At 30.8% G+C, this 27,926-nt stretch overlaps 1 long non-coding RNA gene across 1 annotated transcript; it reads left to right on the forward strand.

The window, feature by feature from the left end:
• Positions 1-23,886: 23,886 nt before the first annotated feature.
• On the forward strand, positions 23,887-24,492 carry LOC142219595 (uncharacterized). Its single transcript, XR_012717651.1, has 3 exons — positions 23,887-24,137; positions 24,196-24,294; positions 24,399-24,492. It is a non-coding gene; the product is annotated as an uncharacterized LOC142219595 (long non-coding RNA).
• Positions 24,493-27,926: the final 3,434 nt, after the last annotated feature.

The raw sequence follows: 27,926 nt of genomic DNA on the forward strand, positions 1-27,926 counted from the left end.
GACTAATAATTGCATGGTTGTTAGAGACCGTATACTAACACCACGTACTACATTTCAATCACATCGGATGAATTTTGCTTCTCCAAAAGGCACCGGAGGTCAAATCTGGGGATCGGTTTAAATGGGGTTTATATATAATTAAGACCGGTATGGACCAATTTTGCATGGTTGTTAGATACCATTTACTAACACCACGTACCAAATTTCAACCGGATCGGGTGAATTTTGCTCTTCCAAAGGGCTCCGGAGGTCAAATCTGGGGATCGATTTATATGGGGGCTACATATAATTATGGACCGATGTGAACCAATTTTTGCATGTTTGTTAAATACCATATACTAACACCATGTACCAAATTTCTGCCGAATCGGATGAAATTTGCTTCACTTAGAGGCTCCGCAAGCCAAATCTGGGGATCGGTTTATATGGGGGATATATATAATTATGGACCGATTTATACCAATTTAGACCAATTTTTGCATGGTTGTCAGGAGGGCTGTGGAGCCGGAGTCGGAGTCTTGGAGTCGGAGTCTGAAGATTTTGCTGGAGTCGGAGTCGTAAAAAGTTTGCTCGACTCCGACCCCGGCTAAACCAAATTTTTTAAAACACTTCACATTCGATCAATGTACAGTGTTGACGGAAATTTTAATATCCGTCAACCAAAAATCTATAGCTAATTATCCTAATCAAATTAGCTCCATCAACTTTTTTCATCATAACAAAAACTTCATAATCATCATCAAAACAAAACAAACAAAAATTATATTACATTGGATTATGAATTTCTTTGCTGCAATTCTGAAACCAACTATAACTGTTGCTATGCAGATCTCAATTTCCCCCTTCTCTTGTGTGTTGCCTATACTTACTCCAGCTGTTTGGGCGTCACCACCCCCTTCTCATCAAGTGAACCATTGGAGCTTGCTATGCAGCCATCGAACCTATTTGCAGACATCGAACTTAAATGCAACAACAATAGAACATACCAGGGAGAGCAGAATAGCAGCAAGCAGATCAATATTATTGGTGTGTATCGATACAGATCAATAGTTATTGATTTGCAATTAATGTTCGCTTCGAACTTGTTGTAACCAACATCGAACATGTTTGAATAAATATGTTAATTTGAATGTATATATGTTTCTATGGATAATTATAATGTAATTCTATACAGTTTTAAAAAACCATGTTTCATTGTATCATACCATAGACTTCTTGTTAAAGATTTTGAAATAAATTCATCCTATTCTTTTCAAACCTTCAACAAAACAACACCTAAGTATCCTCTACTTGTTTTAATTATTTAACTTTTCTTCCAGCTGAAATAAATTATTTTAAGCTCCTTTATTTTTTTAATTTTGTTTCAATTTTTATTGAAATAATTTTCTGGGCTTAAATTACCGAAAAAAATTACGTGTTTGCTTTTAAATTTACTTTGTTCTTGTCTGATCGAATTTTCATTTCTGGTGAACATATCTAATTCGTGTCCGGAATTGTAAAAGGAAATTAATTTGAACATTTGTTGTTGTGGAAAAAGTGAATCGTTTTATTGACCTTTCTGATTAAAGAAAAGGGAATTTCAAAGAATTCACTTCTGACTTGAGGCTTTTCTTGTTGCGTCGTGTATTGATAAATTTGCGTGAATTTGACAAAATTTTGCTTGGAAATATATTAATATTTTGTAGTTATTTAAAAAAGCGTGCGGTTTGATATGAGTGATCTTTCAGCTTTTATTTGCGAGCAGCGTTCCTTGCTGCAGTTGTTGTCGAATTATAAAGATCGTTTCATAGCAAAAAGTCCTTCTGAAAAGACACCCGGTTATATTAATGCCCTGGCCACGAGAATAGAGGATATATTTAATCGCTTTGAAGCACAACACGAAAGCATTGTTCAACACGTTCGTGATTCTGCTATCGATGAAAATAATATTCCTTATTTCCAAGAGCAATTATATTTCGAGTTTTCGGAACTTTACCTAACCTTTAAAGGAATTATCATAGATTCACTCCCAAACCACTCTTTTGCATCGTCGCCTATGACAAGCACTTTCGTTGCACAGCATAGTCGCTCTGATACGACTATTGGCTGTGAATCTAAACTCCCAAAAATTTCTCTTCCCAGATTTTCGGGACAATATATGGAATGGATCCCATTTCGGGATATATACTTTTCACTTGTTCATCAGAATGATTCTTTAAACAAAACCCAAAAATTCTTTTACTTACGTAGTACTCTTGAGGGCGAAGCCGCAAATTTAATTAAAAACATTGCGCCCACAGAAGCTAACTACGATTCCGCTTGGAAAATACTAGAATCTAGGTATCATAACAAGCGAATGTTGGTCGGAAATCTAATTTCACGATTATTTAATATACCTAAATCTGATGGCGGCTTTCAGTCTATCAAGACTTTACTCGACTCTGCTCAAGAGTGCATCTCATCTTTGGGAAATTTGGATATTTCTACAAAGTCCTGGGATCCCATTCTTATTCACCTTTTGGTTCAGAAATTAGATCTCCAGGCTCGAAAGGATTGGGAGCAATCTCTTAAGTCTTCCACAGAAATTCCAAATCTCTCAGAATTATTTTATTTCCTAGAAAGGACTTTCCGCACTTTGGAGTCCATAGAAGAGGAAATTCCCACCCCAAATAATAATAATAATAATAAAAACTTTCCTCAAGCGAAAAAATCTACATGTCATTCTGCGAATTTTCCTAATCATAACTTACCAATTTGTCCGTTTTGCGAAAAAAACCATTTACTAGCCAGATGTTTCAAGTTCCTGGCATTATCCTTAACAGATAAAACTAATTTTCTCTCAGAGAAAAATATCTGTCATAACTGCTTCATTTCGGGGCATGATCACAAATGCTGCACTTCGATCTTTCGGTGCATTACATGTAAGCAGCCACATCATACTGTCATTCATACTGATGAGCCTCTAAGTCAGGCTCCAACAACTTCTCATCAAATCGCCTCTCATAGTTCACAGACATTTTCGTCTGTTTTGCTCTACACAATCCGGCTTAACATCGTTACAAAGCGTGGAAACTTTGAGCTTAGAGCTTTACTTGATCCTGGATCCCAGGCTAGCTTAATGTCAGAATCCACCGTAGAACGACTTGGGCTGACAAAGACTCGATCACATTGTAGAGTTGTTGGGATTGGCGACGGGTGTGAAAACTTGTCCAAATATACCGTGGACATCAATTTGCTTACGAGAAAGCAAGAGTTCGTACTTAGCTGCACAGCTCTTGTATTACAAAATTTATCGTCTTATACCCCAGAACCTACGACTAAGAATATTTCATTGCCCGATAAATGTGTTCCGAATCTAGCCGATCCTTACTACTATAACTCCGACGGTATAGATTTGATCCTTGGTGCTGATATCTGTGCGAAGATAAAAATACCTGGAGAATCTTTTATCTACAATAATCTTTTCTTCCAAAACACGAAATTCGGATGGGTTTTCTCTGGATCCAGTGCTACTTGTCTTCCAAAGAAAATTCATGTATACAACGGGAATATCCACAGTATTCCCTATACAAACAGGAATCACAAACGACATACCCTGGTGGACAAAAGGTTAACTTTTCACAATCAATCCAATCAATTAAACAATGGTTCGGATTCGGACGGAAATATTTGGTGCAAATCACCAAACAATTATTTGATCTCTGATCAACCCAATACTCATTATGTGAAAAAGTTTGGGATGAAAACTTCAAATTTTTCATAATTGATATTAAATTAAACATTTAAAATTTGAGCTAAAACCAACAAATACAAACATACACCTTACAACTGTACAAAATAAAATAAAAATATCTTACTAAAATAATCTACAAACTATATAAACGCTACTAACAAAAAAAACTAAAACATAATCTAAATTACTTAGCCTAACTTCACGTATACGAGTATATCTACAAATCGATTAAACTTCAATACTACAAAATCTTCAAACATTCGTAGACTTATCATGATTCAATCTGAATTCTTATTTTTTTCTTTTTGAATTACTACTTTTTCAGAATCACTTTACATTAACACAGATGGAGCGTACTTCAAAGGAAAAGTTCTTGGATATAAGTTTTTGGATACATGGAACTAGACGGAGCCTACTGAATTCGCTGTGAGTCGAAGCATAGCGGTGGAATTTTCCCGACTAAAACACTTCCAACGACAGGCCGTCCTTTCTCCAGCTTATATCCAAGAACATTCGTTCTTCAGGGGGGAGAATGTTGACGGAAATTTTAATATCCGTCAACCAAAAATCTATAGCTAATTATCCTAATCAAATTAGCTCCATCAACTTTTTTCATCATAACAAAAACTTCATAATCATCATCAAAACATCATAATCACCAATTATATTACATTGGATTATGAATTTCTTTGCTGCAATTCTGAAACCAACTATAACTGTTGCTATGCAGATCTCAATTTCCCCCTTCTCTTGTGTGTTGCCTATACTTACTCCAGCTGTTTGGGCGTCACCACCCCCTTCTCATCAAGTGAACCATTGGAGCTTGCTATGCAGCCATCGAACCTATTTGCAGACATCGAACTTAAATGCAACAACAATAGAACATACCAGGGAGAGCAGAATAGCAGCAAGCAGATCAATATTATTGGTGTGTATCGATACAGATCAATAGTTATTGATTTGCAATTAATGTTCGCTTCGAACTTGTTGTAACCAACATCGAACATGTTTGAATAAATATGTTAATTTGAATGTATATATGTTTCTATGGATAATTATAATGTAATTCTATATAGTTTTAAAAAACCATGTTTCATTGTATCATACCATAGACTTCTTGTTAAAGATTTTGAAATAAATTCATCCTATTCTTTTCAAACCTTCAACAAAACAACACCTAAGTATCCTCTACTTGTTTTAATTATTTAACTTTTCTTCCAGCTGAAATAAATTATTTTAAGCTCCTTTATTTTTTTAATTTTGTTTCAATTTTTATTGAAATAATTTTCTGGGCTTGGAATAAAAGGAGTAATTTTCTCAACATACAGCATGATTGTAAATGAAAATCAACTTCCAGTTACGGCTATCTTTTCATGTTTCCTAGAATGTTAGACTAGCAGATGGGCTGGATCGATCCATTTTAATGACCATATCAATTTATTTGAAATGTTTCGAACAATCGATATTATTTTTATTTTAATTTTATTTTAAGGCCATATACATATGTGGAATATTGGCAGAAATTTTTTTCAAAGTTGTTTTTTATAGAAAATTTTGTCAAAATTTTATTTCTATAAAAAGTTTTGTCAAAATTTTATTTCTATAGCAAATTTTGTCAAAATTTTATTTCTATAAAAAATTTATTCAAAATTTTATTACTATAGAAATATTTTTTTCTATAGAAAATTTTGTCAAAATTTTATTTCTATAGAAAATAGAGTCAAAATTTTGTTTCTATAAAATATTTTGCAAAATTTTATTTCTATAGAACATTTTGCAAAGTTTAGTTTGTTACACAAACATTTTTTTTTAATTTCATTTCTATTGATAATTTTATTCCTATAAAAATTTAAGTCAAAATTTTATTTCTATAGAAAATTTTGCCAAAATTTTATAGTAATAGATTTTTTTATTAGAAAATTTGGTCAATATTTCTATAGAAAATTTTGTCAACATTTTATTTCTATAGAAAATTTTGTCAAAATTTTATTTCTATAGAAAAATTTGTCAAAATTTTATTTCTATAGAAAATTTAGTCAAAATGTTGTTCTGTAGAATATTTTGCAGAATTTTTTTACTACACAAAATTTTTTCTAAAATTGTATTTTTATTGATAATTTTTTCAAAATTTTATTTCTATAAGAAAAAATTTTCAAATTTTATTTCTATATTTTCTCAATTTTTTTTCTCACTGATGCTCACTGATACTCACTGATATAAATAATGTATTCAAAATTTTATTACAATAGAAATATTTTTTTCTATATAAAATTTAGTCAAAATTTTATTTCTATAGAAAATTTAGTCAACATTTTGTTTCTATAGAATATTTTGTAAAATTTTATTTCTATAGTAAATTTCGCAAAATTTTGTTTGCTACACAATTTTTTTAAATTGTATTTCTATTGATAATTTTTTCAAATTTTTTTTCTATAAAAAATTTTTGCCAAATTTTATTTCTATAAAAATTTTATTCAAAATTGTATTTCTATATATTTGGTCAAAATTTGATTTCTATAGAAAATTTTGCCAAAATTTTATTTCTATAGAAAATTTAGTCAACATTTGTTTACTGTAGAAAATTTTCCACAATTTTATTTCTATATAAAATTTTGCAAAATTTTATTTAATAGACAAAAATTTTTCCAAAATTGTATTCAGTGAGCATACAATTTTGCAAAAATTGCTGCTAAGTCGAAAACTTGTGGAAATGACTCAAATTTTCAAAATTTTCAATGAATGTATCACAAATGCATTTTTGCGAAATTGTCTAAACAATTATAAATATTTCCCAAATATTGCCCGAGTTTTGTAAAAGTCTGATTTGAAATTTAGTCAAAATGTTGTTTCTGTAGAATATTTTGCAGAATTTTTTTACTACACAAAATTGTTTCTAAAATTGTATTTTTATTGATAATTTTTTCAAAATTTTATTTCTATAAGAAAAAATTTTCAAATTTTATTTCTATATTTTCTCAATTTTTTTTCTCACTGATGCTCACTGATACTCACTGATATAAATAATGTATTCAAAATTTTATTACAATAGAAATATTTTTTTCTATATAAAATTTAGTCAAAATTTTATTTCTATAGAAAATTTAGTCAACATTTTGTTTCTATAGAATATTTTGTAAAATTTTATTTCTATAGAAAATTTCGCAAAATTTTGTTTGCTACACAATTTTTTTAAATTGTATTTCTATTGATAATTTTTTCAAATTTTTTTTCTATAAAAAAATTTTGCCAAATTTTATTTCTATAAAAATTTTATTCAAAATTGTATTTCTATATATTTGGTCAAAATTTGATTTCTATAGAAAATTTTGCCAAAATTTTATTTCTATAGAAAATTTAGTCAACATTTGTTTACTGTAGAAAATTTTCCACAATTTTATTTCTATATAAAATTTTGCAAAATTTTATTTAATAGACAAAAATTTTTCCAAAATTGTATTCAGTGAGCATACAATTTTGCAAAAATTGCTGCTAAGTCGAAAACTTGTGGAAATGACTCAAATTTTCAAAATTTTCAATGAATGAATCACAAATGCATTTTTGCGAAATTGTCTAAACAATTATAAATATTTCCCAAATATTGCCCGAGTTTTGTAAAAGTCTGATTTGAGATTTTATCAAAATGTAGATCTAAATACAAAGTTGTGCAGAGTATATTATAATCGGCCGGCCCGAATTTAGACTTTCCTTGCATTTTTATTTTTCGTTAAAATTGTGTTACGTCCCATAACGTTAGATTTAAATTTTAAGTGCATAGATTTTTTGGAGGAAATACAATGTTGTCTAAATCGATTCAGATTCAAATTCATGCATATGGAAATATAAACCTTTATATAGCTCGCAACAAATTTAAAGGATTTTCATATTATGATGGGTATTTATATGATCATTTTATTTTTTAAACATTGCATATATTTGAAATATAGAGGTCAATTGGCATCTAATGTGAAATTAAGACCTTTTTTTGCACACATAAATAAATACGATACTTTATATCGGTCCACTTACGGTACCCCCACAATAGAACTACAAATTAGTGGTATTAAAATGAGATTTAGTTATAGTACCCGGAGTCGACTCCGGAGTCGGAGTCGCAGTCGAGCTGATGAAAAATGCTGGAGTCGGAGTCGAGCAAAATTGGCTCGACTCCACAGCCCTGGTTGTGAGAGACCATATACTAACACCATGTACTAGATTTCATACGGATCGGATGAATTTTGTTCCTCCAAGAGGCACCGCAAGCCAAATCTGAGCGTCGGTTTATATGGGGGCTATACGTAAAAGTGGTCCGATATGGCCCATTTGCAATACCATCCAACCTACATCAATAACAACTACTTGTGCCAAGTTTCAAGTCGATAGTTTGTTTTGTTCGGAAGTTAGCGTGATTTCAACAGACGGACGGACGGACGGACGGATATGCTTAGATCGACTCAGAATTTCACCACGACCCAGAACATATATATACTTTATGGGGTCTTAGAGCAATATTTCGATGTGTTACAAACGGAATGCCAAAGTTAATATAACCCCCATCCTATGGTGTAGGGTATAAAAAATTATTACTTGTTTGAGCAGTTGTGCGTGAGCTCTGATTGTCATGGTGAAGAGTGATCCGTCTTCGGCGGTTGGTTCTTATGTGTTGTTCTAGGTGTACAATTGCCGCATGCCCTTGGAAGTGCTTCATCTCCGAATTATCCCCTGACAACATATCTTCAACATATCTGACTATCATGGTTTTAGCAAATCAAAGCTATTAAACTCTTAGTTTCTAGTGATACAGACTATAATTAAACGAACCCGAAGTTGAAAAGAAAATTTGCTTTTGAAAAGAAAATTTACTTTTCATCAGGTTCATTGCATATTTTTAATATAGAAATGTCTTGAAAAAAAAAAATATATATAATCAAAATAAAGAAATAACATTAAGGAAATTAAACAAACATCAAATTTCATCCATTGCTATAGGGAACCCATATAGATTTCTTCATTTTCCTTCGTTCAATGTGGTATTCAAAAGGAGGAAACAATTGAGCTGAATATACCAATATTTTCACTGGAAATTGCTTTGAAGCCTTTCAAGAGTATAATTGTTGCTTTGGTTATACGAATGCATACTCGTATATAAAATTATACTTTGTTTATTGCCATAGAACTTGTAAATGGTCGTAGTTGGGGAGCAGCTATGGGGTATGGATGCAAACCCATATAAATTTTCAAATGTACTCACATCCTTTTATGTCTTCATTTTACAACTAAGGGGCTTCAAAAGGAAATATTTTACATTAGAAAAAGATTTCAATAAAACCGCAGGGTTGTTGATAAATATGGATGTGGAATGGAATTCAAATGAAATGGATCCTTCACAATTAATTATGGCCACTGGATGAAAGGCAGGAAGAAGCAGTTTTTAATTTTTTTTTGGGTGGTCACGAATTAACCTCCTTTTCGATCTAATTGGTTTAGTTTAGGAGAAAATAAGTTTTTCATATAAAAATTTCGCTCTAGTTTAGGAGATATGAGCAAAAGAAGTTTTTCAAAAAAAAAAAAAAATAGATTTTTTAGAATTTGGATGGAATTTTAGATTTTTTGAGTGTGGTCACGAATTAACCTCCTTTTCGCTCTAGGAGGCTTAATATAGGAGATATGAGCAAAAGAAGTTTTTCATATAAAAATTTAGATTTTTAGGATTTGGATGGAATTGTAAACTTTTTTGGGTGTGGTCACGAATTAAACTCCTTTTCGCTCCAGGATGCTTAGTTTAGGAGATATGAGCAAGAGAAGTTTTTGATATAAAAATTTTGATTTTTTAGGATTTGGATGGAATTTTGATTTTTTGGGTGTGGTCACGAATTAACCTCCTTTTCGTTCCAGGACGCTTAGTTTAGGAGATATAAGCAAAAGAAGTTTTTCATATAAAAATTTTGATTGTTTTAGGATTTGGATGGAATTTTAGATTTTTTGGGTGTGGTCACGAATTAACCTCTTTTTCGCTCTAGGAGGCTTAATTTAGAAGATATGAGCAAAATAAGTGTTTCATATAAAAATTTTGATTTTTTTAGGATTTGGATGGAATTTAAGATTTTTTGGTTGTGGTCACGAATTAACCTCCTTTTCGCTCTAATTTACGAGAAGTTAGGAAAAGAAGTTTTTCATATAAAAATTTCGCTCTAGGACGCTAAGTTTAGGAGATATGTGCAAAAGAAGTTTTTCATAAACAAATTTTGATTTTTTAGGATTTGGATGGAGTTTTAGATTTTGTGGGGGTAGTCACGAATTAACCTCCTTTTCGTTCCAGGACGCTTAGTTTAGGAAATATGAGCAAAAGAAGTTTTTCATAAAAAAAATTTTGATTTTTTAGGATTTGGATGGAATTTTAGATTTTGTGGGTGTGGTCACGAATTAACCTCATTTTCGTTCCAGGATGCTTAGTTTAGGAGATATGAGCAAGAGAAGTTTTTGATATAAAAATTTTGATTGTTTTAGGATTTGGATGGAATTTTAGATTTTTTGGGTGTGGTCACGAATTAACCTCCTTTTCGCTCTAGGAGGCTTAATTTAGGAGAAGTTAGAAAAAGAAGTTTTTCATATAAACATTTCGCTCTAGGACGCTTAGTTTAGGAAATATGAGCAAAAGAAGTTTTTCATAAAAAAATTTTGATTTTTTAGGATTTGGATGGAATTTTAGATTTTGTGGGGTTGGTCACGAATTAACCTCCTTTTCGCTCCAGGATGCTTAGTTTAGGAGATATGAGCAAAAGAAGTTTTTCATATAAAAATTTTGATTTTTTTTGGATTTGGATGGAATTTAAGATTTTTTGGTTGTGGTCACGAGTTAACCTCCTTTTCGCTCTAGGAGGTTTAATTTAGGAGAAGTTAGGAAAAGAAGTTTTTCATATAAAAATTTCGCTCTAGGAGGCTTAATTTAGGAGATATGAGCAAAAGAAGTTTTTCATATAAAAATTTTGATTTTTTAGGATTTGGATGGAATTTTAGATTTTTTGGGCGTGGTCACGAATTAAATAACCTCCTTTTCCCTCTAGGAGGCTTAATTTAGGGTATATGAGCAAAAGAAGTTTTTCACATAAAAATTTTTATTTTTTAGGATTTGGATGGAATTTTTAAGTTTGTGGGGGTGGTCGACCTACGACGTTTAGTTAGGAGATATGAGCAAAAGAAGTTTTTCATATAAAATTTTTTAAAACTTTATAAAAAAGAGCTATTTTTATACCCTCCACCATAGGATGGGGGTATATTAACTTTGTCATTCCGTTTGTAAAATATCGAAATATTGCTCTAAGACCCCATAAAGTATATATATTCTGGGTCGTGGTGAAATTCTGAGTCGATCTGAGCATGTCCGTCCGTCCGTCCGTCAGTTGAAATCACGCTAACTTCCGAACGACACAAGCTATCGACTTGACACTTGACACAAGTAGTCGTTATTGCTGTAGGTCGGATGGTATTGCAAATGGGCCATATCGGTCCACTTTTACGTATAACCCCCATATAAACGGACCCCCAAATTTGGTTTGCAGACCCTCTAAGAGAAGCAAATTTCATCCGATCCGGCTGAAATTTGGTATATGGTGTTAGTATATGGTCTCTAACAACCATGCAAAAATTGGTCCACATCGGTTCATAATTATATATAGCACCCATATAAACCGATCCCCAGATTTCGCTTGCGGAGCCTCTAAGAGAAGAAAATTTTATCCGATCCGCCTGAAATTTAGTACATGGTGTTAGTATATGGTCTCTAATGACCATGCAAAAATTGGTCCACATCGGTCCATAATTATATATAGCCCCCATATAAACCGATCCCCAGATTTGGCTTGCGGAGCCTCTAGGAGAAGCAAATTTCATCCGATCCGGCTGAAATTTGGTACATGGTGTTAGTATATGGTCTCTAATGACCATGCAAAAATTGGTCCACATCGGTCCATAATTATATATAGCCCCCATATAAACCGATCCCCAGATTTGGCTTGCGGAGCCTCTAAGAGAAGAAAATTTTATCCGATCCGGCTGAAATTTGGTACATGGTGTTAGTACACGGTCTTTAACAACCGTGCAAAAAGTGGTCCACATCGGTCCATAATTACATATATAGCCCCCATATAGACCGATCCCCAGATTTGGCTTGCGGAGCCTCTAAGAGAAGAAAATTTCATCCGATTGGGCTTAAATTTGGTACATGGTGTTAGTATATGGTCTCTAATGACCATGCAAAATTGGTCCACATCGGTCCATAATTATATATAGCCCCCATATAAACCGATCCCCCGATTTGACTTGCGGAGCCTCTAGGAGAAGCAAATTTCATCCGATCCGGCTGAAATTTGGTACATGGTGTTAGTATATGGTCTCTAATGACCATGCAAAAATTGGTCCACATCGGTCCATAATTATATATAGCCCCCATATAAACCGATCCCCCGATTTGGCTTGCGGAGCCTCTAAGAGAAGCAAGTTTCATCCGATCCGGCTGAAATTTGGTACATGGTGTTAGTATATAGTCTCTAATGACCAGGCAAAAATTGGTCCACATCGATCTATAATTATATATAGCCCCCATATAAACCGATCACCAGATTTGACCTCAGAATTCTCATGGATGAGCAAAATTCATCCGATTCGGTTGAAATTTGGTACGTGGTGTTAATATATAGTCTCTAACAATCATGCAGGAATTGGTCCATAATTATATGTAGCCCCCATATAAACCGATCTCCAGATTTGACCTCCGGAGCCCCTTAGAAGAGCAAAATTCACCCGATCCGCTAGTATATGGCCGCTAACAACCATGCTAAAATTGGTCCATTGTTATATATAGCAGATCCCCAAAAATAATCTACCAAGATTTTATTTCTATAAAAAATTTTGTCAAAATTTTATTGCTATAGAAAATTTTGTCAAAATTTTATTTCTATAGAAATATTTGTCAAAATTTTATTTCTATAGAAAATTTTGTCAAAATTTTATTTTTATAGAAAATTTTGTCAAACTGAATTATATACGTATTTAATCTTCCTTTTTTTGTTTATGTATACCCCGTATGGACTAACTTACAATTGAAAAGACGGTGTTAAGAAGTTTTAAGATACCTTGCCATCGGCAAGTGTTAACACAACCAAGTAATTCGATTGTGTATGACAGTCTTTAGTAAAAGTTTCTTTATGATTAAAATGCGTAGATTAATTAATATGACATCGATGCTTGTTAGCATTGCATTTCAATATCACAAAATTAATTTATGATAATCGCAAATCGATGAGTTTGACTTAATAAATTTTACACCTTTTAACATTAATTGGAGCATAAATCATATCATGTTTTTCATATTGATTTTATTTCATTTGTTATCTCTGAATTAAGATTCCATTCTAAATAAATAAGTTAATTATTATTACTGTTGTTTTTTTTAATAAATAAAGTCAAATCCATTCATACATACATAATGATTTAAATACTAAATTTAGTATGAGTCTATAGCAATTATTACAATACAAATAAATACTGCAGTATTTTGTTTTTATTAAAAAGTGGTTAATAATTTCATACTGAAGCTGTATTGAATTGTGCGATTGCAATAATAAAAAAAAATAAATAGACTTTTATATTTTTACAACCATTGGAAAATTGACTTTTTCATGGATGGTCAGTATAAAAATTTCATATTAATTTTTTTAATTAAAACAAGTATATACAGCAGTAAGTTCGGCCGGGGCGAATTTTAAATACCCACTACCATGGATCAAAAATAATAGTTTCCTTTGAAAACTCTTCGTTGTAGCGGGTTGATAATATATAGAATTTCAGCGGGGTTTGATGACAGATATTCTACTAAGTAATCCAGTTTAACCAGTACCTTTGTTTAATATTTTCCTAATCATAATTTGTTTTAAGTTTCTTTAATTGAATTGTAAGCCCTGTATTGTGTGAGAATTTTTCAAAAAATTTTCCAATTACTCTGAAAAAATTTGTAAGATTTTGGGTCATTCACTCACTTTCAAGAATTAAATCCCAGACATTTTATGACCCCAAACTTCGTTATCTTATTATTTAGAACTCGCTCTCGCCACATGATGGATACTAGGACACCTGTTCAACTTCATGATAAGGTAACTTTGTTTACAAAACATATGCACTTAACACAATAACATGGGAATGTTCTTTTGTTTCGAAGAAATATGAGAATATGAAGACAACCACCTACTTTTTCTAACTTTGTCAAAAGTAAGAAAAATACAAAGTCTCTTTTCAAGAAAATCTTATTCCTAAGGTGGATATTCATTTTAAAGGGGATTTGTTTATTTAAAATTCATCTTATCTTATTAAAGCACAGTGGCTGGGAAGGTTTACATTTGAACCCTTAACAGGTTCTATGTGTGTCTCTATACAATGTCTAGCCATAGAAGCACTATTGTCAAAATATTATTAGTATAGAAAATTTTGTCAAAATTTTATTTCTATAGAAAATTTTGTCAAAATTCTATTTTATAGAAAATTTTGTCAAAATTGTATTTCTATAGAAAATTTTCTCAAAATTATATTTTTATAGAAAATTTTGTCAAAATTTTATTTCTATAGAAAATTTTGTCAAAATTTTATTTCTATAGAAAATTTTGTCAAAATTTTATTTCTATAGAAAATTTTGTCAAAATTTTATTTCTATAGAAAATTTTGTCAAAATTTTATTTCTATAGAAAATTTTGTCAAAATTGTATTTGTAAAGAAAATTTTGTCAAAATTTTATTTCTATAGAAAATTTTGTCAAAATTGTATTTCTATAGAAAATTTTGTCAAAATTTTATTTCTATAGAAAATTTTGTCAAGATTGTATTTCTATAGAAAATTTTGTCAAAATTTTATTTCTATAAGAAATTTTGTCAGCATTTTATTTCTATGGAAAATAAAGTTCCATGGAATTCCACACACAAAACTTTTATTTTTTGATTCAATCACGAAAATAATTGATCCAATTATTTTTTTAATTGAAATGCCTTCAATCACAGAAATGATAGTATCAATTAAAAAATTAATTGAAGGTCAATTAAAAAAACAATTGATACTATTTATTTTTGTCATTGATTTTTGATTCAATTAAAAAATTTGTTGATTCAATTAAATTTTGTAAAAATTTTATTTCTATAGAAAATTTTTTCAACATTTTATTTCTATAGAAAATTTTGTCAAAATTTTATTTTTATAGAAAATTTTGTCAAAATTTTATTTCTTTAGAAAATTTTGTCAAAAATTTATATCTATAGATAATTTTGTCAAAATTTTATTCTACAGAATTGTATTACTATAGAAAATAAAATTCTATGGAAAAAATTAGCGTTTATCTTCACCTCCACAAATAGAAGCACTTTTGTAAATATTTTATTTCTATAGAAATTTTGGGAGCTATATCTAAATCTGAAGCGATTTCAATCAAATTTGGTACACATAACTATATTACTAATTGTATTCCTAGTGCAAAATTTCAACCAAATTGGGTCAATACTCTGGCTTCTGGGGCCATATAAGTCCACATCGGGCGAAATATATATATGGAAGCTATATCTAAATCTGAACCGATTTCAATCAAATTTGGCACACTTGACTATACTACCAATTGTACTCCTTGTGCAAAATTTCAAGCTAATCGGGATAAAAGTCTGGCTTCTGGGTCCATATAAGTGCATATCGGGCGAAAGATATATATGGGAGATATATATATATATAAATTTGAATCGATTTCAACCAAATTTGGCACGCATAGCTACAATGCTAAGTCTACTCCCTGTGCAAAATTTCAACCAAATTGGGCCAAAACTCTGGCTTTTAGGACCATATTAGTCCATATCGGGCGAAAGATATATATGGGAGCTATATCTAAATCTGAACCGATTTCAATCAAATTTTGCACACTTCACTATACTACTAATTGTACTCCTAGTGCAAAATTTCAACCTAATTCGACCAAAAATCTGGCTTCTGGGGCCATATAAGTCCATATCGGGCGAAAGATATATATGGAAGCTATATCTAAATCTGAACCGATTTCAGTCAAATTTTTTACACTTGACTATACGACTAAGTGTTATGTTTGTACAAAATTTCAAGCAAATCGGTATTAAACTCTGGCTGCTGGGTCCATATTAGTGCATATCGAGCGAAAGATATATATGGGAGCTATATCTAAATCTGAACCGATTTCTTCCAAAATCAATAGGGTTCTATTCTAGCCCAAATTAGGAACATGTGCCAAATTTGAAGGCGATTGGACTTAAATTGCGACCTAGACTTTGATCACAAAAATGTGTTCACAGACAGACGGACGGACGGACAGACGGACATGGTTATATCGACTCAGGGACCCACCCTGAGCATTATTGCCAAAGACACCATGTGTCTATCTCGTCTCCTTCTGGGTGTTACAAACATATGCACTAACTTATAATACCCTGTTCCACAGTGTGGCGCAGGGTATAACAATTTGTTCTAATTGTATTTCTAACGAAAATTTTAGCAAAATTTTATTTCTAACGAAAATTTTAGCAAAATTTTATTTCTATGGAAAATTTTGTCAAAATTATATTTCGTTGTTGTTGTTTTTGATTTCAGCTTAAAACCATGCATTGACTAAACTACAAGTGTAGCTTAACCAACAGAGGAAAAAATGTATGTCAAATTTATTTGGGCAAAGCCCTATAGACTGCAAGATGGTTGGATGGACGCACGTTTTCGTAATTACCACATTCCTCATCAGCATCCTCTACCTGCAACAAAACTATCAACCTATTATCAGAATAAATTCAGGCAGTTCACTAAACCCACTTGAACCTTCCGAAAAAAGGTTTTGCATGATAGCCGGCTTATGCCGAAATAAATTCATACAAACATATCTCTTTTCCTATACCACTGTCAAATCATCGATTTGAGTGCAGTTGGCTGGGTTTATATTGAGCGTGCTTCCTCTTTTTTCATTCGTTTTTTTTGTTATTGTTGGTTTTGTTCTTTAAGCATTGTTGCTGTTTTTTTATTTCAGCTTATAACCATGCATTGACTAAACTACAAGTGTAGCTTAAGCAACAGAGGAAAAGAATGTTTGTCAAATTTATTTGGGCAAAGCCCTATAGACTGCAAGATGGCATTTCTATAGAAAATTGGTCAATATTTTATTTTTATAGAAAATTTTGTCCAAATTTTATTTCAATAGAAAATTTTGTCAACATTTTATTTCTAAAGTAAAAGTTCTCTAAATTTTATTTCTATAGAAAATTTTGTCAAAACTTTATTTCTCTAGAAAATTTTGTGAAAATTGTATTTCTATAGAAAATTTTGTCTAAATTTTATTTCTGTAGAATATTTTGTCAAAATTATATTTCTATAGAAAATTTTGTCAAAATTTTATTTCTATGGAATATTTTGTCAAACTTGTATTTCTATAGAAAATTGTGTCAAAATTTTATTTCTATAGAAATATGTCAAAATTTTATTTCTATTGAGGATTTTATTAAAATTTTATTTGTACAGAAAATTTTGTCAAAATTTTATTTCTATGGAAAATTTTGTCAAAGTTTTATTTCTATGGAAAATTTTGTCAAAACTTTATTTCTATGAAAAATTTTGTCAAAATTGTATTTCTATAGAAAATGTTATCAAAATTTTATTTCTATAGAAAGTTTTGTCTAAATTTTATTTCTGTAGAAAATTTTGTCTAAATTTTATTCCTATAGAATATTTTGTCCACATTTTATTTCTATAGAACATTTTGTCAAAATTTTATTTCTATAGAAAATTTTGTCAACATTTTATTTCTATAAAAAATTGTGTCAAAATTTATTTCTATAGAAATATGTCAAAATTTTATTTTTACAGAAAATTTTGTCAAAATTTTATTTCTATATAATATTTTGTCTAAATAATATTTCTATAGACATATGTCAACATTTTATTTCTATTGAAAATTTTATTTGTACATAAATTTTTGTCAAAATTTTTTTTCTATAGACAATTTTGTCTATTTGATTTGTATAGAAAAAGTTCTATAAATTTTATTTCAATGGAAAATTTTGTCAAAATTTTATTTCTATAAAAAATTTTGTCAAAATGTTATTTCTATAGAAAATGTTGTCAAAATTTTATTTCTATAGAAAATTTTGTCAAAATTTTATTTCTTTAGAAAATTTTGTCAAAATTTTATTTCTTTAGAAAATTTTGTCAAAATTTTATTTCTATAGAAAATTTTGTCAAAATTTTATTTCTATAGAAAATTTTGTCAAAATTTTATTTCTATAGAAAATTTTGTCAAAATTTTATTTCTATAGAAAGTTTTGTCAAAATTTTATTTCTATAGAAAATTTTGTCAGCATTTTATTTCTATGGAAAATAAAGTTCCATGGAATTCCACACAAAAATTTTATTTTTTGATTCAATCACGAAATTAATTGATCCAATTATTTTTTTAATTGAAATGACTTCAATCACAGAAATGATAGTATCAATTAAAAAATTAATTGAAGGTCAATTAAAAAAATAATTGCTACTATTAATTTTTGTGATTGATTTTTGTTTCAATTAAAAAATTTGTCGATTCAATTAAATTATTATTTGAATATTTTTTAAAACTCTATTAGAATTTTAATTGGAAAAATTTTCGTGAAATTTTTTTTTGTGCACTTTTGTCAAAATATTATTTGTATAGAAAATTTTGTCAACATTTTATTTCTATAGAAATTTTTGTCAAAATTTTATTTCTATAGAAATTTTGTCAAAATTTAATTTTTGTAGAAAATTTTGTCAAAATTTTATTCCTATAGAAAATTTTGTCAAAATTTTATTTCTATAAAAAATTTTGTAAAAATTGTATTTCTATAGAATTTTTTTTGTCAAAATTTAATTCCTATAGAATTTTTTTTTTGTCAAAATTTTATTTCTATCGAAAACTTTTTTTTTCAAAATTTTATTTCTATAGAAATTTTTTTTGTCAAAATTTTATTTCTATAGAAAATTTTTTTTGTCAAAGTTTTATTTATATTTTCTATAGAAATAAAGTTTTGTCAAAATAAAAGTTGTCAAATTTTAATTTCTATAGAAAATTTTGTTTAAATTTTATTCCTATAAAAATTTTGTCCTAATTGTATTTCTAACGAAAATTTAGCAACATTTTATTTCTCTAGAAAATTTTGTCAAAATTGTATTTCTATAGAAAATTTTGTCTAAATTTTATTTCTATAGAATATTTGGTCTAAATTGTATTTCATCATTGTTGTTGTTTTTTTGATTTAAGCTTAAAACCATACATTGACTAAACCATAAGTGTAGCTTAAACAACAGAGGAAAAGAATGTTTGTCAAATTTATTTGGGCAAAGCCCTATAGACTGCAAGATGGTTGGATGGACGCACGTTTCGGAATTACCACATTTTAAGCTGAAATCAAAAACAACAACAATGAAATTTTGTCAAAATTTTGTCAAAATTTTGTCAAAATTTTATTCCAAAAGAAATTTTTTGTCAAAATTTGAAGTTCAATAGAAAATTTTGTCAAAATTTTATTTCTAGAGAAAATTTTTGCATAATTTTATTTTTATAGAAAACTTTGTCATAATCGTTTTGCAGAAATTTTTGTCAAAATTTTAATTTCAGAGAAAATTTTGTCAAAATTTTATTTTATAGATAATTTTGACTAGATTTTATTTCTATGGAAAAATTTCTCTAAATTTTATTTCAATGGATAATTTTGTCAAAATTTTATTTCTATAGAAAATTTTGTCAAAATTTTATTTCTATAGAAAATTTTGTCAAAATTTTATTTCTATAGAAAATTTTGTCAAAATTTTATTTCTATAGAAAATTTTGTAAAAATTTTATTTCTATAGAAAATTTTGTCAAAATTTTATTTCTATAGAAAATTTTTTTAGTCAAAATTTTATTTCTATAGAAAATTTTTTAGTCAAAATTTTATTTGTATTTTCTATAGAAATAAAATTTGGTCAAAATAAAAGTTGTCAAATTTTTATTTCTGTAGAAAATTTTGTCAAAATTAATTTATATAGAAAATTTTATCAAAAATTTATTTCAATTGGAAATTTTATCAAAAATTTATTTCTATAGAATATTTGATCTAAAATATATTTCAATCTGAACTTTTGTCAGCATTTTATTTCTATAAAAAATAAAGTTCTATGGAATTCCATAGAAGCACTTTCGTCAAAATTTTATTTCTATAGAAAATTTTGTCAAAATATTATTTGTATAGAAAATTTTATCACTATTTTATTTCTATAGACAATTTTTTCAAAATTTTATTTCTATAGAAAATTTTGAGAAAATTTTATTTCTAAAAAAAATGTTGACAAAATTTTATTTTTATTGAAAATTTTGTCAAAATTGTATTTCTATAGAAAATTTTGTCAAAATTTTATTTCTATAGAAAACTTTGTCAAAATTTTATTTTGATAGAAAATGATGTCAAAATTTTATTATGATATAAAATTTTTTCAACATTTTATTTATATAGAAAATTGTGTCAACATTTTATTTCTATAGAAAATTTTATTAAAATTTTATTTCTATAGGAATTTTTATCAAAATTTTATTTCTATAGAAAATTTTATCAAAATTTTATTTCTATAGAAAATTTTATCAAAATTTTATTTCAATAGAAAATTTTGTCAAAATTTTATTTCTATAGATTTTTTTTCTATAGAAAATTTGTAAATTTTTTTCTGTAGTTAATTTTGTGAAAATATTGTTAAAATATTTCATCCCACTGTGTCATAGACTTGATACAACCCCATTTCCCTTCCCATAGTAATCGCTGAGTGTCAAGTATTCAATTTAAGTCACATACTTTATCACAAAACCACCTTATCCACCAGCGGCAATGGATAAGTAAATTTGTCGTGTCTTATTTTTATGTTGTACTTACTTACAGTGAAGCCACAAAATGCATACAATACGTCATCATTATCTCCTAAAGGACCTTTTGTTTGGAAATGTGAATAAGAGAATATGAGCCAATGACATGAATGTGTGTGAGTGTAATCTCAAACAGTCAGGCAACAGCAGCAGCCTCTTTTATCCACATCAAATAAAAGATAAGATGAAATGTTTATTTTATTCAATTTTATTTTATTTAATTTTATGTTTATAAGTATTCTTGGTTTTTTTTTTTTTGCTTTCTCCTTTGCTCCATCTTTTCAATCATATTTTTTTTCTTTGCCTTAATTTGTACACATTAAAATGTCATTACATAGAGAATGACATACATAACTTACAACTATGTGGGGGGAGGGAGCTATGGTATGTGAGAAAAATATATGCTTGGACAGATATGAATGGGATGGAATGTCACAATGGCACACATACACATGCATACAGAAATTCTTATCATTGGCATAAGGACTAAGGACAGCAGCACTGTTTAAACCGATATATGTCTGGTTCTTAACCACCACCTCCGTTTCCTACTCCTTCTTTACAATTTCTTATGTTTTATAGGCCACTGTTGTCGTTGTTATCATCATGATTGTCGTTGTCGTCGTCGTCATACACATAGCAATATGTAAATTATATTACTAAGAGAGAGAAGCGAGAGAGAGGGCAATGCTTTCACCATTGAATGAATCAACTTCTCCATCACTTTGATGCCGACATTCAGGGAAATGGAATGTCGAAGTAGACTATGAAGTTCCATAGACTACAAAGAAAACGAGAGATGCAAGTTGAAGTGTAGTGTATACTTCATTTTGACTTCATTTATATTTGTCTTGCGTCTATTTCACTTCATGCTTCAGCTCCAATTCCAACTTCAGCTTCACTTACAACTCCCAGTCCAAGAAAGTCTGCATATCGTTCGTTTTTCCTTTTTTCCTTTTCTGGTCTTACTCTGCTTCCTTAATACGCTTCATATACTTCAGATATGCAGTTATTAATCACAAAAGACTCAGATACACAAAAACAATCGTACACCCAATGTGAAGCACCAACGTGCTTCACAATTTATTGGTGTATTGTTGTATTCCTTTAGTCCTTTGACTAGGCGGCGCAAATTATTGTTGATATTGTATTGGTGTTGTGGTGGTTGGCTGTATGGTCGCGTCGAGTTGAATAGGAAATACTCGAATAACAAATAATACAACGTCAGTCATGTTCAAAGGATATTAAAACACATGCACAGACACACACACAGACGCATACCATTATACATTCTTACATACAACACGGATTCCATCTATAGAACATGAACAACATACATGATGATTATTATTATTATTTTTCAGCTCCTGTAGGCCCGTACCTCTGTACTTCGCTCTCAATACAATGGGATATTTAAACAGTGATTTCAATGAGGCATTTAAGAAAAGGTTTCAAGGACATACACAAATTTGAACTACAGATATCTATACGCGAGGAAAATTTTCATCCATCGAGTACGCAAAACTTAAATGTCAATGATTCGCTTGGAATCAATACCAAAATCATTAGTGTAAAGACAAAATCTTTGGAACCGGACATGTTGTTTTTTTTGCTGTGCAAACACAGAAGAAGACGAAACATGTTAGACAGATAAATTAAAATAAATAAATTTTAATTAAAAGAAAATTTCTGATCATTACTTCAAAATTTATTTTTTTTTTTAATTTAGGAAAAACATTTTGGAAATTTGCGTCCCTACGTTAAAGTCATATGTCTTAGAATTAAGGCCAATTTTTCTTAAAGCAAAGAAATCAATTTTTGATTTAAAGAAACCGTCCTTCAATTAACTGAAATATTTAATCTTTAGATTTCAGATAAACCTCTTCAACTATAGACTACGACTTATTTGGTATCTTTGATTTAAAGTTTTTTTTTATACCCACCACCAATGAATGGTGATGGGGTATAATAGGTTAGATGTAGGTGGCAGCCCGTCATATCAGGCTCACTTAGACTATTCAGCCCATTTTGATACCACATTGGTGAACTTCTCTCTTATCACTGAGTGCTGCCCGATTCCATGTTGAGCTCAATGACAAAGGACCTCTTTTTTATAGCCGAGTCCGAACGGCGTTCCACATTACAGTGAAACAACTTAGAGAAGCTTTGAAACCCTTAGAAATGTCACCGGCATTACTGAGGTGGGATAATCCACTGCTGAAAAACTTTTTGGTGTTCGGTCGAAGCAGGAATCGAACCCACGACCTTGTGTATGCAAGGCGGGCATGCTAACCATTGCACAACGGTGGCTCCCATGGGGTATAATAAGTTTGTCATTCGGTTTGTAACACATCGAAATATCGATTTCCGACTATAGAAAGTCTTTATCTTTATCAGGGAAAAATTCTAAGACGATATAACCATGTCCGTCTGTATGTCTGTTTTGTTGTCTGTCTGTCTGTTCTAATCACAGTCTAATCACGCTACAGTCTTCAATAATGAAGCTTTCGTGCTGAAATTTTGCACAAAGTTGTCGTTTGTCTGCAGGCAGGTAAAGTTCGATGATGGTCTATATCGGTCAGATTTTTATATATCCCCTATATAAACCGACCTCCTGATTTGGGGTCTTGGGCTTATAGAAACCGTAGTTTCTATCCAATTTGATTGAAATTGGAAATCTAGAGGTATTTTGAGACTACAATGAGGTGTGCCGAAAATGGTGGTTATCGGTCCATGTTTTGATATAGCCCCCATATAGACTGATCACCCGATTTTGGGATCTTGAGTTTATAGAAACCGTAGTTTTTATCCAATTTGCCTGAAATTGAAAATCTAGAGATAGTTTAGGACCATAATGATGTGTGCCGAAAATGGTGATATAGTCACCATATGGTTTGATATAGTCCCCATATAAAACGACATCCCGATTTGGGGTATTGGGCTTATAGAAACCTTAGGTTAGGTTAGGTTAGGTTAGGTGGCAGCCCGATGTATCAGGTATCATAGTCTTATTCAGTCTATTGTGATACTACACACAGAGAACAATTTGGTTGGAAATCGGTTCTGATAATGAAAATTCTATATTTAGAATTATATATTAGGTGTGTCAACCTATTTTCTTTAATGCAATCACCTTTTCATGCTTACTATCATTTGGCAATCATTTCAATAAAATTTCGTTTGTGATACAAGTCAAATGGTTGAAGCAACAAAATCTATATATTTTGAAGCATTTGTTTCGAATTCTGTTGGCACAACCAACTTTAAATAAATTTCGTAACTGCCATTTAGCAATCAGAACTGACATACAGTATTCACAACCGAATCCTATTTGAAATATTTTTAAATGTCACTTCAATTTTTGTTAATTACTTGGTGCTCAAAGAAGATATTTTTTTGTTTGTTTTTCAAGTAAACGTAACAAATGACGATTTTTAAACCGCTACAAAGTGGCATCCACAATGCTGTTCAAAGCATTATTTTGAGGACGTAAGTAAAAGATACGTAACGATATAGGAGTGGATCATTTATGTTGGGTATATTATAGGGCATAAAAATCATACGTACCCCAATCGGATTTAATGACATATCTCCAGGATGCTTTGTGTACTTGGAACCTCACAGAGATGTCATTGTGAATAAATTGGTAGGTTCTGAACTGTTTTTATAAACATGAGTGCACCAAAATTTAACTAATCTTATTTGATTTATTTTTAAACAATAATCCAATATGTCAACGTTGTACAACAGACCCAAGTGGATACAAAGGGCCATGGGCCAGATTCGGGCGAACGCTCAAAAGTTATTTATCTTTCATAATGCCTAACACACTATCGGGACGCACTCAGCAATAAGAAGAAGTTAATCACTTGTGGTTTCAAAATTGGCTTGCTTGTCCAAACGGCACAGACCAAAATAACTTATAGCGACCAAAAATAACTTATATGCAAAAACTAGTAATACGGGTCCATTTTTATGCATTTTAATATTTAAAAAAGTCGACTTTCAACTGAAGGTCATAATGGGATGTGTATTAAATTTTGTTTGCCCAACCGCCAAAACATTTTAAGGACATTAATTGTTATCATACATTGAAACGTATTTAAACCAAATAAAAAAAAATAAAATTTAAATGAAATTAATTTGTAATTGGGTGACACAACCAAATGAAGGGAACAACGAAATATTCCATCGACTGATACAACTAACTCCATATATAGTATTAGTTGGAGTTCCCATAATTCGATTGAGTCGACCGAATTTGTCGGGTGACACAACTGCCAACTGATAGTTGGTGCAACTGCCAAAAGGAGGTTGGCAATAAATTCGGTTATCACAACCAATCTGTATTCTCTGTGTACATTGGTGATCTTCTCTCTTATCACTGAGTGCTGCCCGATTCCATGTTAAGGTCAATGATAAGGGACCTCCTTTTTATAGCCGAGTCCAAACGGCGTTCCACATTGCAGTGAAACCACTTAGAGAAGCCTTGAAACCCTCAGAAATGTCACCAGCATAACAGGTGGGATAATCCACCGCTGAAAAACTTTTTGGTATTCGGTCGAAGCAGGAATCGAACCCATGACCTTGTGTATGCAAAGCGGGCATGCTAACCATTGCTCCTTAGTTTTTATCCAATTTACTTGAAATTTGAAGTATAGAGGTACTATGGGACTACACTGAGATGTGCTGAAAACGCTGTGTATCCGGTCCATGTTTTGATATAGCCCCCATATACACTGATTCCCCGATTTGGGGTCTTGGGCTTATAGAAACCGTAGTTTTTATCCAATTTGCCAGAAATTGGAAATCTAAAGGCATTTTGGAACCGTAAAGAGGTGTTGCGAAAATGTTTTGGTATAGCCCCCATATAGACCGATATCCCGATTTTACTTCTTAGGTATAGGTATAGGTATAGGTATAGGTATAGGTATAGGTATAGGTATAGGTATAGGTATAGGTATAGGTATAGGTATAGATATAGTCCCCTTATGGTTTGATATAGTCCCCATATAAACCGACATCCCGATTTGGGGTCTTGGGCTTATAGAAACCGTAGTTTTTATCCAATTTGACTGAAATTGGAAATCTAGAGGTATATTGGGACTGCAATGAGGTGTGCCGAAAATGGTGCGTATCGGTCCATGTTTTGATATAGCCCCCCATATAGACTGATCACCCGATTTTGGGATCTTGAGTTTATAGAAACCGTAGTTTATCTCCAATTTGCCAGAAATTGGAAATCTAGACGCATTTTGGAACCATAAAGAGGTGTGCCGAAAATGGTGAGTATTGGTAAATGGTTTGATATAGTCCCCATATAAACCGACATCCCGATCTGAGGTGTTGGGTCTGTAGAAACCTTAGTTTTTATCCAATTTGCTTGAAATTTGAAGTATAGAGGTACTATAGGACTACAAAGAGGTGTGCTGAAAACGGTGTGTTTCCGGTCCATTCTTTGATATAGCCCCCATATACAATGATTCCCCGATTTGGGGTTTTGTGCCGTGTGTGCCGAATATATTATGTATCGGTACATTTTTTGATATAGTCCTCGTATAAATCGGCCCTCCTATTTGGGGTCTAGATTCTAGAACTACAATTACCCAGCATAAAAAGCGTCGCCAAAAAAGTTATGAAAATGTTCTTTTTGGATCAGGAAGTGGTGCAAAATTGACGCAGAAGCGATGAATTTAACATGGTGTTGTCATAGGACGGAAGTCCTCCAATTCAACAGCCGTTGCACTGAATTTGCATCACTTCTTTAGGTGTGATCCGAATTCAATATTTTGGATGTAAATTAAAAAAATCTGTGATATTTTGTTAAATAAATAATTTGTATATTTTTTTTAAAAATTTTTAAGGATTCTAACGCTTGTCGGAAACGTTTGACCTAAAAAATTTTCAAAAATTCACAATTTTTTCAGATTGGATTTTATTAAATTTAACTCTGTTTTTAACCTATTTGAAACAAAACAAGTAAAGAAAGTCTAAAGTCGGGCGGGGCCGACTATAGCACTGCACCACTTTGTAGATCTAAATTTTCGATACCATATGTTGGGGGCTATATATAAAGGTTTGTCCCAAATACTTACATTTAAATATCACTCCATCTGGACAGAATTTGATAGACTTCTACAAAATCTATAGACTCAAAATTTAAGTCGGCTAATGCACTAGGGTGGAACACAATTTTAGTAAAAAACAAGTAAGTAAAGTCTAAAGTCGGGCGGGACCGACTATATTATACCCTTCACCCCTATGTAGGCCAAAATTTGTGTTACCATCTCAACTACTTCACATTTGCTGGAAGCTATATAAAGGAGACAATTTTTTTACTTCTACTAAATCTCTAGAATTAAAATTTAAATCCACTAACGCTATCCAGTTAATTGGAGGAAAATTCCATTGAAAATGGGTCTAAAATGTGTAACAGTCTACCATATTTCCCCAACTCTGGTGTACGTATATATGGGAGCTATATATAATCTGAACCGATTTTGAATAAATTTGGCATGTATAGTTAGAATAATAATTCTACTATCTATGCGAAATTTCACGTAAATGGGAGTATAACGTTGGCCCCCCTGGTCATATGAGTGCAAATCGGACGGAAGATATATATGGGAGCCATATCTAAATCTGAACCGATTTCAACCAAATTTGGCACAATTACCGATACTACTAAACGTACTCCTTGTGTGAAATTTGAAGCAAATCACGGCAAAACCCTGGATTTTGAGGCCATAAAGTTCAAATCGGACGAAAGATATATATGGGAGCTATATCTAAATCTGAATCGATTTTGACCATATTTGGCACATACAATAGTATCGTTAAAAGTACCACTTGTGCAAAATTTGAAGGAAATCACGCCAAAACTCTGGCTTTTGAGACCATATAAGTCCAAATCGGGCGAAAGATATATATGTGAGCTATATCTAAATCTGAACCGATTTTAACAAAATTTGACAAACTTAACAATACTATTAAATGTAGCCCTTGTGCAAAATTTGAAGGAAATCACGCCAAAACTCTGGCTTTTGTGGCCATATAAGTTCAAATCGGACGAAAGATATATATGGGAGCTATATGTAAATTTGAACCGATTTTAACAAAATTTGGCACGCATAGCAACAATGCTAATTCTACTCCCTGTGCAAAATTTCAACTAAATCGGTGCAAAAAATTGGCCTCTGTGGTCATATGAGTGTAAATCGGGCGAAAGCTATATATGGGAGCTATATCTAAATCTGAACCGATTTGGCTGATATTTTG

Source organism: Haematobia irritans, chromosome 1, assembly GCF_050003625.1.
Source record: "Haematobia irritans isolate KBUSLIRL chromosome 1, ASM5000362v1, whole genome shotgun sequence".
NCBI classification, from domain to species: domain Eukaryota; kingdom Metazoa; phylum Arthropoda; class Insecta; order Diptera; family Muscidae; genus Haematobia; species Haematobia irritans.